The following is a 17,343-nucleotide window of genomic DNA, read 5'->3' as shown; positions in this document are numbered from 1 at the left end:
TCTTACAGGTTATTGGTGGCCATGGAGGAATGCTTGGCACAGACAACCTGCCTGGAGCCTCACTTAAAGAAGAGTGAAAGATTCTGGCAAAAATAACCAGTGACTGATTTGGCCTCCAGTGAAAACAGAAGTGTTTACCCTCTTCCTGGCTATTGTAGGTTCTAAGCAATTGAGATTTCTGTTTCACTCATGTAAAGTAAACATACCCAACAGGCTAGATCCATCCATCCCTTATATCCTTACAACACCCTGTGGGCCTCAGACAGCTTTGACTGCTGGAAAAATGAACATGAGAATGGGTAATTGGGACAGGCCATGTTTCCCCTCCTCTCCTTGACTTGGAAGTACTGTGTCAAGCAGTTCTTTATACACTATGGGACTGGTCAGCTTCTCAGCCTCTCACTTCCTCAAACAGCTAGAGTCACTTCTGTACTTAAAGCTGCCAGACACCTTGAGAAACTTCCCTGGCAACCAGGAACTTGCACTCATCCTGTGAGCACTGCTTCATTGCCAATTGAACTCTAAACACAGGGATCAGTGTTCCTGATACTGTTTCTGGGGAATGTGACTGAAATCCCTCTGATGGGATATGAGACAAGAACCTGTGGTTGTCTGAAGGAGAAGTAGCATCTGGATCTAGTTTTCTTTTTCTTCAAACTGCTTTTTTGCTACTTGCATGCTTTCGAGATATTGAAAACTATAAAACTGGGCCAGGGGGAAAAACAACAACATTGGCACTTGTCATCCTCTTCTTCAAAATAGCAGAAAAACCATGAATTTAATACTCCTCTTCAGTACCAGTCCTATATTGCTAAGATTAAATCCTTCTGGCCAAATTTATATTTCAAATACACTGAAAGAATAAAAAGGATTCTAAAGAAGAAAAAGGGCTCAGGGTATAAAATGTATACTTCTTTATTTATACAAATAGGGTTTTAAAACAATCATTTAAAAGAAATCTGCATTTTTACATTCACCGTCAGTGAGTTCCTGACAGAGAAGGCTGAGCATGATGATACATAGCAAGGTCCCACTGCAGGACAACAGTAGCTCAGGAAAGCACCATTTATTTGAGAAGCAGTAGGCATGCTCTAGCATTCCTGTTGCACTGCTAGCAATGGGAAGTCTTAAACCTCTTCTTCCACAAGACTTCTTCAAATTCCCCCTGTTCATCAGCAGTGGCATCTTTGCATTGCTGGTACTTGGACACCGGGTCGTTGATGTTGCTCTCAGCCTCAGTGAACTCCATCTCATCCATGTCCTTGCCTGTATACCAGTGCAAGAATGCCTTGTGCATTGAACTGTTCTGAAGTGTGCTTGAAGGGTTCCTGGATGGCCGTGTTGTTGCCAATGAATGTGGCCAACATCGTGAGGCTATGTGGGGGGATGTCACACACAAGTGTCTTCACGTTGTTGGGGATCCATTCTGCAAAGTAGCTGCTCTATTTGTTCTGCAAATTGAGCATCTGCTCATCCACCTCCTTCATGGACATGCGGCCTCGGAAGATGGCAGCCACTATCAGGTAGCAGCCATGGTGGGGATCACAGGTGATCATCGTGTTCTTGGTGTCAAACGTCTGCTGGGTGAGCTTGGGCAGTGAAAGAGCATTGTACTGCTGGCTGGCACGGCTAGTCAGGGGTGCAAGGCCAGGCATGAAGAAGTGGAGGCAGGGGAAGGACACCGTGTTCACGGCCAGCTTGCGCAGGTCTGCATTCAGCTGTGCAGGGAAGTGCAGGCAGGTGGTGACCTTGCTCATGGTAGCCAACACCAGGTGGTTCAGGTCTCCATAGGTGGGCATGAGCAGCTTCAGGGTGCAAAAGCAGATGTCATACAGGGCCTCGTTGTCAATGCAGAATGTTTCATCTGCATTTTCCACCAACTGGTGGACAGACAAGATGGTGTTGTAGGGTTAGGTGAGGATGATAGGGTTAGGTGGATAAAGGCTCAGCCCAGCACTGGGAACTAGTGTCTGGATGTTAGGGAGGAGGGGTGCCTGTTAGCCATCTCCTATGGACTATGATGACATATCAAATATGAAGTTGTCTGGTCTGAAACTCTGGCCAAATGGTTCCGATCTCACTGAGTCTAAGGTGCCAGTGTCCAACATCTTGGGCAAGGGCATGACACTGAAGGTGTTCATGATGCTGTCTGGGAACTCCTCTCGGATCTTATTGAGAATCAGGGTGCCCATGCCTGACCTGGTGCCACCTCCCAGGGAGTAGGGCAGCTAGAAACCCTGGAGAGAGCCACACCTTTCTGCTCACCACTTCCAACACTGACTCCACCAGCTCGGCTCCCTCTGTGTAGTGGCCCTTGGCCCAGTTATTGCCTTCCCTGTTCTTGCCTATCAGACACAAAGACACATACTCCAGGAATAATGACTGTGCTATATACATTGTGCAGACTATAGGCTCCTCTGAGCAACTTTGGCTATTATTTTAGATACACTTTGATGAAATAAAGGAAATGTTTTCTTTTTTTGGGTCCAGTCATGGGCCTGAACTCTGGGCCTGGGCGCTGTCCCTCAGCTCTTCAGCTCAAGGCTAGTGCTCTACCACTTAAGCCACGGCACCACTTCTGGCTTTTTTTTTCCTGCTTATATGGTGCTGAGGAATCGAACCCAGGGCCTCATGCATGCAAGGCAAGCACTGTACTGCTGAGCCACCTTCCTAGCCCTCAGGAAATGTTTTCAATGTGTCTGGGACCCTACAAATCACCCAGGTTCTAAAGAAAGTAAAGACAATGTGGAGGAAGATACATTTTAACCCAAACCACGTGCGTACTTCTAAAAATGAGCAGAGCCTGGGGATGGGAAGGGGTCTCAGTGGTACAGTGCTTGCCTCACATGCACAATGCCGTGGGATCGATTCCTCAACACCACATAAACAGAAAAAGCCAGAAGAGATGCTGTGGTTCAAGCGGTAGAGTGCTGGCTTTGAGCTGAAGAGCTGAGTTACAGTGCTCAGGCCCAGAGTTCAAGCCCCACGACCGACCAAAAAAAAAATGAACAGAGCCTGCCTCAATACTGGAAAAGTACTTACTTTCACAGGAGGAACAGGAGAACAGAATGGTAAGAGGGAAGCTAAGCTGCAGGCACTTGTCTGCACCTTGCTCATACATAGCTGTGCTTTGATTTCTGGTGTCCTGAAGTGGTTCCCTGTTATTGCCAGGTATTTGAAATGGCCAGCAGCGCTGAAACCTTGTTGGAGGCATTCCCTGCTCGCTGTTCATTCCCTTCAGAGGCTGTTTGCAGACTGGCATTTATCTGTGCTGATTGAGTGGCCAGGGACATGACTCCCATGGACTGAAATAGGTAGGTTAGGTGAGGATGATATCTAGATGGATAAAGGCTCAGCTCAGCTCTGGGAACTGGAGTGCCTGGATGTTAGGAAGGAGGAGTGCCTGTTAGCCATCTTCCATGGACCATGCTGACCTACTAAATATGAAGTGTCTGGTCTGAAACTCTATGGTTCCAATCTTACTGAGTCTAAGGTGCCAGGCTCTACGTCCACCATGATGGCCCGAGGAACATATTTGTTGCCTGTGGGAACAAGAGTTGACTTAGGCCTATACTTGACAAGGAACTTAGGGGCAGAGCTTATGATTCTAAGTGGCTCTCAGCATTCATTACAGAAATTACAGCATTTCAGACATGGAAACAGAAAAGATATCTTGAGAATGAATCACCATGCAAGAGGCTTCAGCAACTTTAAGGACGTTTGCAGTTGTCTATTTCCATGCATTTCATTCCTTTGCTTTGGGCATGGTGGCTGAAATCTCAGCTACTCAGGAGGCAAAGATGAGCATCAGGCTTTGAGTCTAATGGGGCAAAAGAAAGATGACAACACCTTTTCTTGTTGTTGTTGTTCATGGTGGGGCTTGAACTCTGAGCCTGGGCACTGTCCCTCAGCTCTTCAGCTCAAGGCTAGCACTCTATCACTTGAGCCACAGTCCCACTTTCAGTTTTCTGAGTTGTTTATTGTAGATAAGGGTCTCAGGGGCTTTCCTGCCCAGGCTGAATTTGAACCATGATTCTCATTTCTCAGCCTCCTGAGTAGCTAGGATTACTGGTGTGAGTCATCATTGCCTAACAGCAAGAACCTTTCTCTTTTTTTGTTAATTTTATTTTTATTGTAAAGGTGCTGTATAGAGGTGTTATAGTTACATGAGTAAGGAAATGAGAACATTCATTGTTGAACATTGTTACCCACTCCTTTGTTGTTCTCCCTTTCCTTCCCCAATTAAAAGTAGCTAGGTGCACAGCACCATTGGTTCATGCCTATAATCATAGCAACTGTGGATTTGGAGATCAGAGGATCGCTGTTCAAAGCCAGCCTCGGCAGGAAAGTCTGTGAGACTCTTATCTCCAATAAACTAATAGAAAACCAGAAATGGCACTGTGGCTTAAGTGGTATGGCTGCTTGTCTTGAACAGAAGAGTTGGGGCACAGTGCATAGGCCCAGAGTTTAAGCGCCACTGCCGAAAAAAAAACAAACAAAACAAAAGAGCCAGGTGTGGCTCTTCAGCAAGTAAATGTAGAGGAATTCAAGTATAATGCTTTCCTAGGGAAAATACATAAAATACATATTTCTTGTGTTATAATGTTTCAATAATTGTTATCAAATAGCACATTTCCCTGTATTCAAATACTCAGAGCAACCTTGGGCGATTACTTGCAATTTGCCATTTAACCTGATTTTTCAAAAGGGATATCAGGTAAAATGATATAAACATGAGTTTGAGATTGCCCCCTTCCTAAACAATCACATGAAGAAAACTGGCCATCCAGCCTGATATGCAGGGGTTCCGGGAAGATGGCGGAGAAGCTGGAATCTGAACAAGCTATCGAATAGAAAGCAGTTTTAGAGTTCCAGTGAACAGTCCTAAGCCAGAGAATCACACCAAGTGTGCCATCACAGGACAGAGAGTTAGACAAGAGAGGGGAAACCAAGGAGACACATCTCAGCCAGCCAGCAGCTGCCGCTTCGGCGGCAGGGTCGCGACGGCGACCACCGCCGTGGGGCCATACCTGAGACACAGAGAGTCCGGGACGAAGGAGCCAGACGCAGCCGATGAGCGGATTCTACTCAACACCAACAAGAACCGACAAGGAGCGGACATCTTCATCCTGCTGTTTGCAGACCAGAGACCACCCAGGATCCAAGACTCGGCGTGAGTACAAGCCCGACATCCTCACCCCTTCTCAGGGAGCAGAGGAGGGAAGGCCACCCCTCCCCCCCAGCACCGGTGATCTCCATCTTGGATACCGACAAAGCTCGGAGGAGCTGCTAGCTCCAGCTCAGGCCTTGGAATAAAACGAGTCATTTAGCAGGTCACAAGAACTTAACGGCGAAGTGACCTGCCAGACTCAGCTCCATCCAGGGAAAAGTCACCCAGCTCAGGCGCCAGCCATTGGAGTGGCTCGCCACACTGGGTAACCAGAGCCAGAGGCTGCCCCTCCCTCTAGCAGCCACCACAATCAATTGAAAAACAGAAACCCTGAGAATGGCTCCAGGCTGGGCGCTGTGAGCTTTATCACAAAATAGCCCCAGGGAAAAGCTACTGTTTGTTGAAAGGCCTCAACTCTACTCAGAACCTAGCCTCATCAACACATCCCCCTCTTTTGTGATTCTCAAAGCAGATCACCCTCCCACAAAACTAACCTGGGAGGGGGATCTCAAAATCTTGGGTAAAGCAGAGCATTTTTCTGCCTCTTCCAACAAACCAGCCTGAAATGCAGGATCTAATAAAGACACAACATAAAATACTGTTCATAGGAGTGACACAATCCCACACAACAACTCTCAACCAAGGAACCACAAGATTAAAGTCTTATATCTTACTTAAGCAATATCAACACAAAATACCAAGGTGAGGACATCCCCAAATGTAGATCCATAAAACTCAAATACATTAAATAGCTCTGTCCTTTTGTTTGCACTTTTTCATTGGTTTATTACACAGGAAAACCAATTATCTACGATTCTGTTTGTATACAATAATGTAGAACGGAAACTCTTTATATAAAATTAAATGAATTTCACATTGACAGTTACAAAAACTGAAAATCTACTCTGTAGACTTCAGTAAGGTTGTTTGTATTAGGAAAGACAATATGAATCATTTAAAAGCAGTGTTTACACATTATTATTGGGTTTTTCTACATCACAACAATGTTTTTTACTTTAAAAACCTTAAAAAGAATTTATTGTTGGCTAAGTATTCATATTCAAAATGCTGAAGTCCAGAAGTGTTATAGATTTCAGGGTGAGACACTTTATGCTTTGTGATTTGGACTATTCACATATATATTAGTGACTGAACATCCCTCTTTAAAATTTTAAAATTTTCAATTTCAAAAAAATTTTTTTTAGAAATTTAATCTGTATTTTAAAGAGGGCAATGTAACTGGGCTCTGGTTGCTGAAGGGTGAAATTCTAGCTACTCAAAAGTCTGAGATCTTAGGATCGCAGATTGAAGCCAGCTGGGACAGGAAATTCTGGGAGACTCTTATCTCCAAGAAACTCCCTGAAATAGTTGGTGCCATGCCACCTCCTATGGAGTCTGCATGAGATCGTGTTAGACAAAGAGCTTTAAGGAAGCATGCCTGCAGGAAGAGGGTGTTGGTTCAAGGCATCCCATACACTTGGCTGCACCTTTATAGCCTCTACTACCTTTATTCTTACTATATTCTTCTTGCCTGTACATTCGTTGCTTTTATTCTCGTTTTGGCTATTTTTCTATTGATCCGTGAACAGAGCATGTTGTTTCTTTCCAGTCCAATGGAGATGACTTCTCTAAATAATAAAGACTAGGACCAAAGATTAAATGTGGGCGATGCCCCAATCAATCTATCATCTGATGTGACGCTGCCTCCAAAAACTCCTACAACTTCACAAGCGGTTTTGCAGCTCATGCATAGTAAACATAAAAACTTAAAATTTCCAAATATGTTACAACAAGCAGAATTAATGAATTAAACTAAGCTAGAAGGAGTTATCCCAGAAGCCCAGAGAGTTCTAAAAAAAGGAACCCCTGATAATAAAAGGAAAAGAAAGATTGAAGAGATGAAGGACAATGCCTATGCCCAGAGTTGAAACCCCATGACAAGAAAAAAAAATCCAGGTGTGGCTAGTCAGCAAGTACAGGTAGGGGGAACTCAGTAAAAGGCTTTCCTGAGGAATTCACAAGTGTATACTCAAAAATTAAAACAAAATATATGGTGGAGTGGCTCAGATGGATACAGCACTTGACTTACAAGATGGAGGCCCCAAATTCGAACTACAATACCACCCTAAGAAAGGCAGGAACTCCTTCCTTGTCATTAGTATTCCTAGGGACCTATTCTGCCACGGTATTGGAAGCCAGTTGGGAGACACTCACTAGCTGCCTCATTGTAATACACCTCGATTCTCTGCAGCTGTAAGCTGCTGTCTACATAGTAGTTTCCAGTGCAGTCAATGTTGTGCTCATTGCTTAGCATTTCCCAAAACTGAGATGGAAATAGAAGTGTATTATGGCCTAGAATGTTAACTGTCCAAACAATGGATTTTAAAATAACTATAAGAAACCCAAGTCCTGTTGACACAACTATTTTTGTAAAAAAATTAGATTTTTTAAATTAAAAAAGCACAAAAATTGATAGCATTTTAGTTTTGTTAATCTCTTTGCTATCTTGCTGAATAGAAGACATCTGGGTTCTCCTATGAGTATTCTATCTTATGGGATACCATATTCTGTTTGGATTCTATGACCAGAACCTGGTCTTATATGGACATTAAGTTGCCAAAGCAGTAACTTGAAGACTCAGCTAGAAGGGTCTCCAGAACCCCAAGGGTCCTCAGAGCATACACTGATTTAGACAACCACTGATTTAGAAAACACCCAACTTAAGGGAACTGAGTTAGGGCATGAAAACTCAGAGAAATTTGCATTAAGGTGGACGAACTGTTCTCAATTATCTGATACTCATCAGTTGACAAAAAGGGAATCCTCTGTATCTGTCAGCTCAAAGACACTGCACTCCTTTCATTCAAATCAGACCAAAAATGCATTAGTCTATTCCCAGGAAACTAAGTACAATGACTTGAGTCTCAGGTAAGACAAAGACATGCAAGCCTTGCTTAAAAAACCACACCCACCTGGGCCACACAAATTAGGGAAATTGGGGAAACTATCTGGGGGACTTGATTTCCAGGAGGTTAGGGACTACTATGGAGCCCCACCTACCTCAGCCTAGACATGACCACCACCACCTGCACCCTCCAACCCCATCCTCTTCCTCCTCATCCCCCTAAATTTGAGACTAGGATCCTAGGCCAGTGTCATGCTCCCCTTTGCGCCAATCTGGTTGCCACAGTGGCTTGCCTGTATGTACATGATCTCCCTCACAGTGTAGGGCTGCAGAGCAGTTGGATGCGTGTCCTCAGCAGTGGTGTACACAGAGGCAAACAGGTAGGGCTGGGGAGCAGGAATCTGACACAGCCAACTCAGATCCCCATTTAAACCTCTTGTTACAGGGGCAGAAGAGATGGGGTGGACTTGATAGGCAGAGCCAGTAGGTGCTCCAGCTCATTCTCCCTACTGCTGGGTAATCAGAGATAGCTACCTGTTATCACTTAGCCCTGGCATCCAGCTGTCAGCCTCAAGTCAATTAGCACAGCTGCCACTCTATTTGGAACCTCTTGTCACACTGCCATCCACGTCCCACCCTGACTCACAAGAGAGGCTGAACCCTGGGATCCAGGAAGCAAGAGGAGGGGCTTCCTTTACACAAGGTACTTGTGCCAGAAGCCAAGAACAAGCCTACCTTCTATTTTTGATAGGAGGGCCTAGAACTGAAGGGGCACGTTCAGCTGTGATCCCAAGAACAAGCACAAACTGTTGGATTCCATGACTGATTTCCATTCTGGGAAGAGTCAGGGGCTTAGGGCCTTGCCTTCATACTCAGGTTTTCTTTTCTTTTCTCTTAAAAGCAGCTTGCTTTATTACTTAAGCCATAGGTCTACTACAGTCTACTTTTTGTTTCATTTGGCTTCTGCTCCGAGCATGAGAACTCAGCTCCTGCTCTGTGTGTGTGTGTGTGTGTGTGTGTGTGTGTGTGTGTGTGTGTGTGTATGTGTTTGTGTGTGTGTGTGTGTGTGTGTGTGTGTGTGTGTGTGTGTGTGTGTTTGGCCGGAGTTAGGCACGTTGGTGTTAGGGCTTAAAATTAAGGCCTGGTGACTCTTTTTGAGATTTTTACTATTATTGAGATTAGGTGATTACCTAAATTTTTCTTATTTCAGAATATTGTGGAATAGTGATATTTAGTTGAAGTCACAAACATATTTTAACCTTCACAATGCAAATTGTCATTATTATGGTCGATAAAGTTTGTGAATTCTATAAGCTTTGACAATACAATTCTATAAGCTTTGACAATACAATTATTTCTTCCAGGTGATATATACATTTCTTTCCTTTTGCTTATTGTAAGACGTTCTGTCTTTCACTCTCATTCTTCTCCTCTCTTTCTGAGGTTTTATTGATTTACTTAGTTAACTGAAGGGTAGGTGGCTCTACTACTTGAGCCACAGCTAAACTTCTGCCTTCTTTAAGTGATTAATATGAGGCAAGAATTCCATGGGTAGTCCAGGGCAGTACAGAAAGGCTTGAAATCTGATGATCAGAGTTCAAAGTCAGCCTGGGCAGAAAAGTCAATGAGACTCTTATCTCCAGTCAACCTAATAGGTGGAAGATAGTAGAGCTGTAGCCTTGAGCAAAACACTTCAATTTTAAGTCCCTCAACTGAACACACTGAAGCAAGTTTCATGGACTTTCCTGTCCAGTATGGCTTTGAACCATGACCTACAGATTTCCGTTTCCTTAGCATTCAGAATTATAAGTGTGAGTCAACATTTACAAATCTTTAATTACCTCTTCTTTCACCTTTTCAGTTATTTATTCTTTCTTTCTTTCCTTTTGAAATTTGTTATTAGGCACTAGCTCTTATGCTGTTTTTTTGTTTCCCTTGAAACTACCATGCCCTACAACTTTGACCACAGGTAAACTACAGGCTGTTTTTCTTTTTTGCAGCTCTTTTTCTAGGGCTTAAACTCAGGTCACAGTGACTGAGGTTGTATTTTTTTTAATTGAGTGGTGGTTCTTAGGTCTTGAAATTAAGTCAAGATGACTTTCCTTGAGGTTTATTTATTTTTACCTTAATAGTAGCTGGTTTCACTACTTGAGCCACAGCTCAACTTTTGCATTTTTTGTGATTAATAGGAGATTAGAATATCAATAGAAAGTCAAGAGCATTACAGAAAGGACTGAAATCTGAGAATCATGGTTCAATGCCAGTCTTGGGCAAGAAAGTCAATGAGACAATTATCTCTAATAACCACCAAGAGGTTGGAAGAAGTAGACCTGTAGCCATGAGCAAAACATAGCAAGTTCAAGCCCCCATACTGAACACAGTAAAATATGTCTCCTGTACTTTCCTGCCTGGGCTGGCTTTGAACCAAAGTCCTCAGTTTTCAGTAATCTGAGCAGGTAGACTTACAGTTTTGATTTAGAAAGCCTTAATAGCTCCTTTTCCACCTTTTCACTTATTTGATTGTCCCTTCCCCCTTTTTCAAAGTTCATGTCCTTTATTATTAGGGCCTACTCATTTATGCTCAGTATTTAATTAATTAATTTATTGATATTGTCAGTTGGGGGCTTGAACTCAATGCCTAGGAACTGTCTGTCAGGGACACAGCAGGTACACTACTATTTTCAGACACAGTGCCACTTCTATTTAGTTGGAAAAAAAAAACAGTCACCAGGGGACATTTTAGCCGAGGCTGGCTTCCAAATGTGATTCTCAGATCTAAGCTTCCTGAGTAGCAAGGATTACAGGCATGAGCCAGAGGCACCTGGCTTGTTTTTTTTAGATCAAAACTAGCAGGCTCTACATTTAGGCCACACTACTTCACTGTCCATGAGATTTTTGGCCTTTTGTTTTTTGCTCAAAGCTAGCAGGAACAAAAACTCAACTCCTGAGGGTTTTTTTTGGGGGGGAGGGGAGGCTTGAATTCATGGCCTAGTGACTCTCTATGAGGGTTGTTTTGTTTTATTTTGGGTATTTTGTTTTTCATTTCAAAGCTAGCAGGCTCTACTACTTGAGCCTCAGCTCAACTTCCGCCTCTATTTTTCTTTTAGTGGTTAATAGTAGATAAGAGTCCCATGGGAACCAAGGCACTACACAGTATCCTAAAATCTAAGGATTACAGTTTAAAGCCAGCCTGGGCTAGAAAGTCCATCAGACTCATCTCCAATTAACCACATGAGACAGGAAGTAGTATTTTAAAACTTGAGTAAAAACCCTCAAGTTCAAGCCCATGTCTAGCACACTCAAAAAGAAGTTAGTTGGACTTTCCTGCCCAGGCTGGATTCGAACTGTAATCTTTACATTTCAGCTTGGATTAAAGATATGAGTCTATATTATAAAAAACTAATTGGCTCTTTTCTTCTTCACATACATTTATTTATTTGTTGGTTCTCTGTCTTGTTTTTAGGGCCTCACCAATCTTGCTGAAGGATAGAATGCTCTAAAAGTTTAGTAACAGTTGCAATTTGGTTCATTTTTTGGTTTTGGTGGTTAGTAGGAGGTAAGTATAGACACTCCCACAAGGTCCTGAATTATACTGATTGCGGTTCATTGTCAGAGGACAGGGAAAGTTCATGAGATTCTTATCTCAAATTAACCTCCAAAAGATTGGAAATGGTCAAGCAAAAACTTCTAGATCATATCCCAGAAAGGAACACACACACTCATACACACACACACACACACACACACACACACACACACACACACACAGAGACACACACACACACAATGGGCTTTTTACACACACACACACACACACACACACACATACACACACACAAACACAAACACACACACACAATGGGCTTTCCTGTCCTGGCTGGCTTGGAATAGTAATGCTCAATTTCAGTGTTTTGAGTAGCTAGAATTTCAAGTGTGAGCCACCAGTTTCTTGTTAATTTTTATCATTTTTAAGACTCTTTGTGCTCTCTTGTACTTTTTTAAAAATTTATTTTGTGGTTGTCTTAGTGCTAGAACTGTTTTTCACTTACCTTTTTTAAAACTTTTTTTTCTTAGCTTTATCTTAGCTTTTTTTATGCTCAAGGTTGCTGCTCTGCCACTTCAGCCACAGTTCCACTACTTTTTGCTGATTAGTTGGGAATAGGAGGCTCATTGACTTTCCTGCCCAGGCTGGCTGTGAACCACAGTCCTCAGATTTGAGGATACTGTGTAGTGCCCTTGAATTCCTGTGGGACACTTCTGTCCTATTTACCACCAAAAGATAAAGAGAGTGGGGCAGAAGTTGATCTGTGGTTCAAATAAGAGAGCCTGCTAGCTTTGAATTTAAAAACAATACTTGGAAGTCTAATTCTGGTACTAATTGTACACTATTCAAACAAAACAAAACAAAACAAAAAACAAAAACAACTTATGCGCAGTGACCAGGTAATAAGGATTCCTAACTGATAACCTGAACTCATTTCCCAAAGCCTTTTTAAGATATATATGGTCATTTGTGTCAGCTGAGGAGAGATTAAAGAACAAGGCTTTACAGGCCAGTTACTCAGGACTTGGAAATCAGGATCCATTGGCAAAGCTTTTCAGAAAATGACTAAAAACTCACTCTTCACAATTCCAAATGGTTCTTCCCTCTGTGCAAGGGAAAGAGGGATGAGAAGGAAGAAATATGGGAACTAAGAAACCTCAAACAAGGTAAGTTATGTTAACTTTATTAGATAAAGTAAAACATAGGTGTACGGTGTGCAATCCAGAAAAGGAAATGTCACCTCTGTGTGGATCCCAGTTAATTTAGTTAATCGATGGTAAGAAGTAAAACCCACTATTGTATTTATAGAAAGGAGGTACATGGCAGGCAAGTCAGTTCACTAACTTCAAGGATTTTGAACATAAAGGAGTGAAAGTGTTTGACTCTGTTTGGGCAACAGAGCTGAGGAGGACTGAGATGTGCAGACATTCCCCAAGAAAGATCTCACTAACATCAAGTCTTCAGATGCCTGCTGGTTGCCAGTGGCTTATGCCTGTAATCCTACTCAGAAGGCTTAGATCTGAGGATTGTGGTTTGAAGCCATCTGGGATAAGAAAGTTTGTAAGTCTTTTATGTTTTACAACTCAAGAATATTCATATTTGTTGCTAATTGCAACCCAAGGCAGTGCAATAGGATACCAAGCTGAAGAAAATTAGAAAATACCAGACAGGTATAGAGAAAAAGAAAAAAAAATCAATGAGGACCTTGGGTCCCAAGGCTTACTGGCACCTGGGCCCCAGGTCACACAAGCAATCATATTTATTTGAATTCACACTGGGAAGGTTACCATGGATACATGCAAAAATGAAGCTTCTATATTGCAATCAGAGCCACCACAGTGACTGAGAAACACTGGTTCCCTTTTTGTTTTGAGAAAGGAGAATGCAACCCAGAGAAAATCCAGACATTTGGTCTATTTTATCTAGCTTCCTAGGTTAAGTTGTCAATTCTTTTACCTCCCAGGCTTCAAGGCCTTTAAAGCACTATGGAAGGGGGCAATAGCTTAACCCTCTCCAGAGCTGTGCTTTTTTGTAAAATTGTGAAAATACCATACAGAGGAGTTAAAATTACATTGGCAAGATAGTAAGTACATTTCTTATCAAGCATTATTACCTCCTCCTTTGTTTCCCCTTACCATCCTTTCCCCTCTCAACCCCCCTTCTCTCCCTCCACCCCCCACTGAAGTTGTAAAGTTTGTTTTTCAACATAACATCCTATACATTTCATTGCTGTAATGGGGTTACCTGTAACCCTATTTATATATTTATTTATTGATTGGTTTTTATTGTGAAAATACCATACAGAGGAGTTACAATTGCATGGGCAAGATAATGAGTACATTTCTTATCAAGCATTGTTGCCTCCTCCTTTGTTTTCCCTTCCTATCCCTTTCCATCTCCCATCCCTCCCCCCATTCCTCCCCCCACCCCTCCCTCCCGCTCTTCCTACCCCCCCCAAAGTTGTAAAGTTTGCTTTTCGACATAATGTGTTGTATATCTCATTGTTGCAATGGGTCCACCAGTATCCCTATTTAAACAATTTGTTTTTCTTCCCTTCCTTTCCACAAATTATACCAACATCAAATACAGTAAAAGCAGGGCTAATACCATGGGGGAAGTACATATAAAGCAACAAAGAAATCATTTTATAAATATGTTGGAAACAATCTCAAGAAAGAAAAAAAATTTGAATCCTTATCTTGGGGTTCATTTCACCTAACATCAACTTGTCTGACAGTTTCTGTTTGTCTCAGACATATACTAGTTATTTCAAATAACTTTGGGCCTGGCTTACTTCACAGAGCTGTGTTTTAACCTTTGCATGGTCAGCTCTCAGCTTTCTGAGTACTATTGAGGTGGTGTTCCAACCTCTCAAACCTTTTCCAGGTTCAACAGCTCAGCTCGAGTCTCCTACACCTATTAATATTAATAGTATAGATTACAAACAGTAAAAAGAGAAAAATAACATTATACATTTAAACAGAAATAACTGACTGCATTCATTTATCCAGGACAAAAAATTTAGCACTGCTGTTTAAGTCACTAATAACACTTTTTTAAGATATACTTTCATGGATTTCATAAAACTTCCTATATACTCCTTAGAGTGTCTTTTTACCTCCCATTTTTATTTATTGCATTTGCATAGTAGTATATCATCCTTAAAATCATATCACCTCATAATTAAAGTTTACCTTGTAAGTAAATACTTATGAGACTCCAATAAAATATCAAAAAAGCTGAAAGTGGAGCTGTGGCTTAAGAGCTATAGTACAAGCCTTGAGCAAAAGAGGCTCAGGGGCACTGTCCAGGCCCAGAGTTGAATCCCTAGTGTCCACACATACACCCTCCCCACCCCAGACCCCACACACAATCAGATGATAATGTCTATGAAGTTCTTCCTTAGGATGATCTTGGTGATGTCAGCAACTGTATCAAGTTTCTATCTCTCTTCCATGCATTTGTGGTAGTAGACAGCAGAGTCGCTGTAGTATAACACGTGTCTAAGATGGCATTAGCAAAGGCTATCATGTAACATATCCAACATAATGTCCAGCTCTCTTGATGGTAGATCTGCACATCTTGGGACTTGATGTGACCCATGTACTCCTCAACTCGCTTTCCCATCCTCTGTGCCACCTGCTGCAATGATTCACTATCCACACCAAATAGGCTTTCATAACCGTTCCCTAATTATCTGAATACTGGATGCCAGAGATGTCATGGAGACACTCTGTGGCTATTCCCCTCCCCTGACAGTCCATTTTACCTCCTATGCTCTCCTCACAGATGTGGGCAATGGTCTCTGAGAGACTTCGTGCATCATCTTGGAGAGATTTAGTTTCATTGTATCCATAATCTTTGGGAAATCATGCAGTGAAGGGTCCAGGTTAGGAACATAGCTCCTCCTTCTGCAGGTTTTCCTGTATGTTTTCTTGGCCATTGAACAGAAGGGGGGTCTCTGAAAGGGAATTTATATGGTGTTCTCTGTCTGTCTTGGTCCATATAACATAGAACCACTTTCCCATCCCTTTAATGATTTAGACATGCTCCATGTGATTTGTGCTGCACTGCTCTCAATGTAGTAACAATGTAGAGGACACAACTGGATGTTGTGTGGATAGCTGTCCATACTTGGGCATGAGTCCCCTGACCGGCAGGACACATAACTCCATGCTGGGAAAGTGAGAGGAAGATTAGCTGGCTTATATCTATGTAGTCTGAATGACCCCAGGAGGCATTGAGGCCTCCTCTTCATGTCCATGGCCCCTCAGCATATTGATAAAGAATGACACACCATGCCCAATCATCACCAAAATGTTCACCTGGTCCTGGGCATTATCACCACCGTCTCACCCACTTCTAGAAAATTCCCTTTTTCAAGGCATTGCCAATCCTCCTCCTTGCATTCTCAGTTAAAATACTGCTGTCCATGAGTAAAGAGCAGAAGACAAGGAAGCAGGTACCCTAGGGAAAGTAAATACTGGACCTATTCCATGGTGAGAAGATAATGCAACCTGCAACTATAGAATAGCGAAGGACTTAAGATGGTTGTGCACACAGTTTGTGCAGAAAAAATGCCAGACCTAGTATGCCCTGTTCAGAGTTTCAGTCCATAATTGTCTCTAACAAAGACATCTCAGGTACAGATAAACCAAGTTCATAGTGTCTTTCTTTCTTTTATTCTGTGCCTTTCTGGGGCTTGCAATCAGGAAATGGATACTATACCTGTAGTTTGTTTTTCCCCTCAAGTCTACTGCTTTACCACTGGAGCCACAACTCTACTTCTAGATTTTTTTTGTACATAATTTGAGATAAAATTCGTATAGGCTTTCCTACCCAAGTTGGCTTCAATCACTGATCCTCAGCCTCATGAATAGCTAGGATTACAGGCTTGGCCACTGAGCCTGGCAGCAATACTCTTCCTTTTTTATTGCCTTTTCTTTATTTTTTGTCAGTTATGGGCATGAATTCTGGGCTTGGGCACTGTCCCTCATCTCTTCAGATCAAGGCTAGTGCTCTACCACTTGAGCCACAGCGTCCCTTCCAGCTTTCTTTCTGCTTATATGGTACTGAGGAATTGAATTCAGGGCCTCATGAATGCAAGGCAAGCACTCTACCATTGAGCCACCTTCCCAGCCTCATCTTTCATTTTCTTAAAAAATATTATTAGGAATATGATGTTCAGAGGGGTAACAGTTAAGTCAGTTAAATTAAACAGTTGTCAGGTAATGAATACATTTTTGGGGGATAATTACACCCCTTCCCTTGCTCTCAGTTTATCCCTCCCACTGTGGCTTTTTTGTGGTTAACTGGAGATAAGGGTCTTCCAGACTTTGCTGCCCAGGGTGACTTTGAACCACAATCCTCAGACATCAATCTGCTGATGAGCTAGGCTTGAGCTTTAAAGTCAGGATGACTGTTCTGAAGGTTGTTCTATATTTCCTATGGGCTGTGGGCCTGAATGGACTTAGGCAGTGAATGCCAGGCAGGTCTGTCATCCGGAAGCATGTGTCCTACTTAAGCCTGACTGGCTCTCAGAACAGATAGGTGATGCTTTCAGAGCAAGAACCAGTGTGTACTAGCTCAACAGAAGTCCTCACTATATTTATCTCATTCAACAACTACTGGGTTGCTTATCTTATCAACACTTTTTCTTTCTTAAGAATATATGTATTGTAAGATTGCAGTAACTACAGATTTGTAATGGCCTAGGAATATATG

At 42.4% G+C, this 17,343-nt stretch overlaps 1 pseudogene; it reads right to left on the bottom strand.

The window, feature by feature from the left end:
• Positions 1-1,111: 1,111 nt before the first annotated feature.
• Positions 1,112-17,343, bottom strand: part of LOC138829903 (tubulin beta-2 chain-like) — a 44,308-nt pseudogene continuing 28,076 nt past the window's right edge.

Source organism: Dipodomys merriami, unplaced genomic scaffold (assembly GCF_024711535.1).
Source record: "Dipodomys merriami isolate MVZ:Mamm:240054 unplaced genomic scaffold, mDipMer1.0.p SCAF_179, whole genome shotgun sequence".
Taxonomy (NCBI): Eukaryota; Metazoa; Chordata; class Mammalia; order Rodentia; family Heteromyidae; genus Dipodomys; species Dipodomys merriami.
This window is presented reverse-complemented; position numbering and strand designations above follow the sequence as displayed.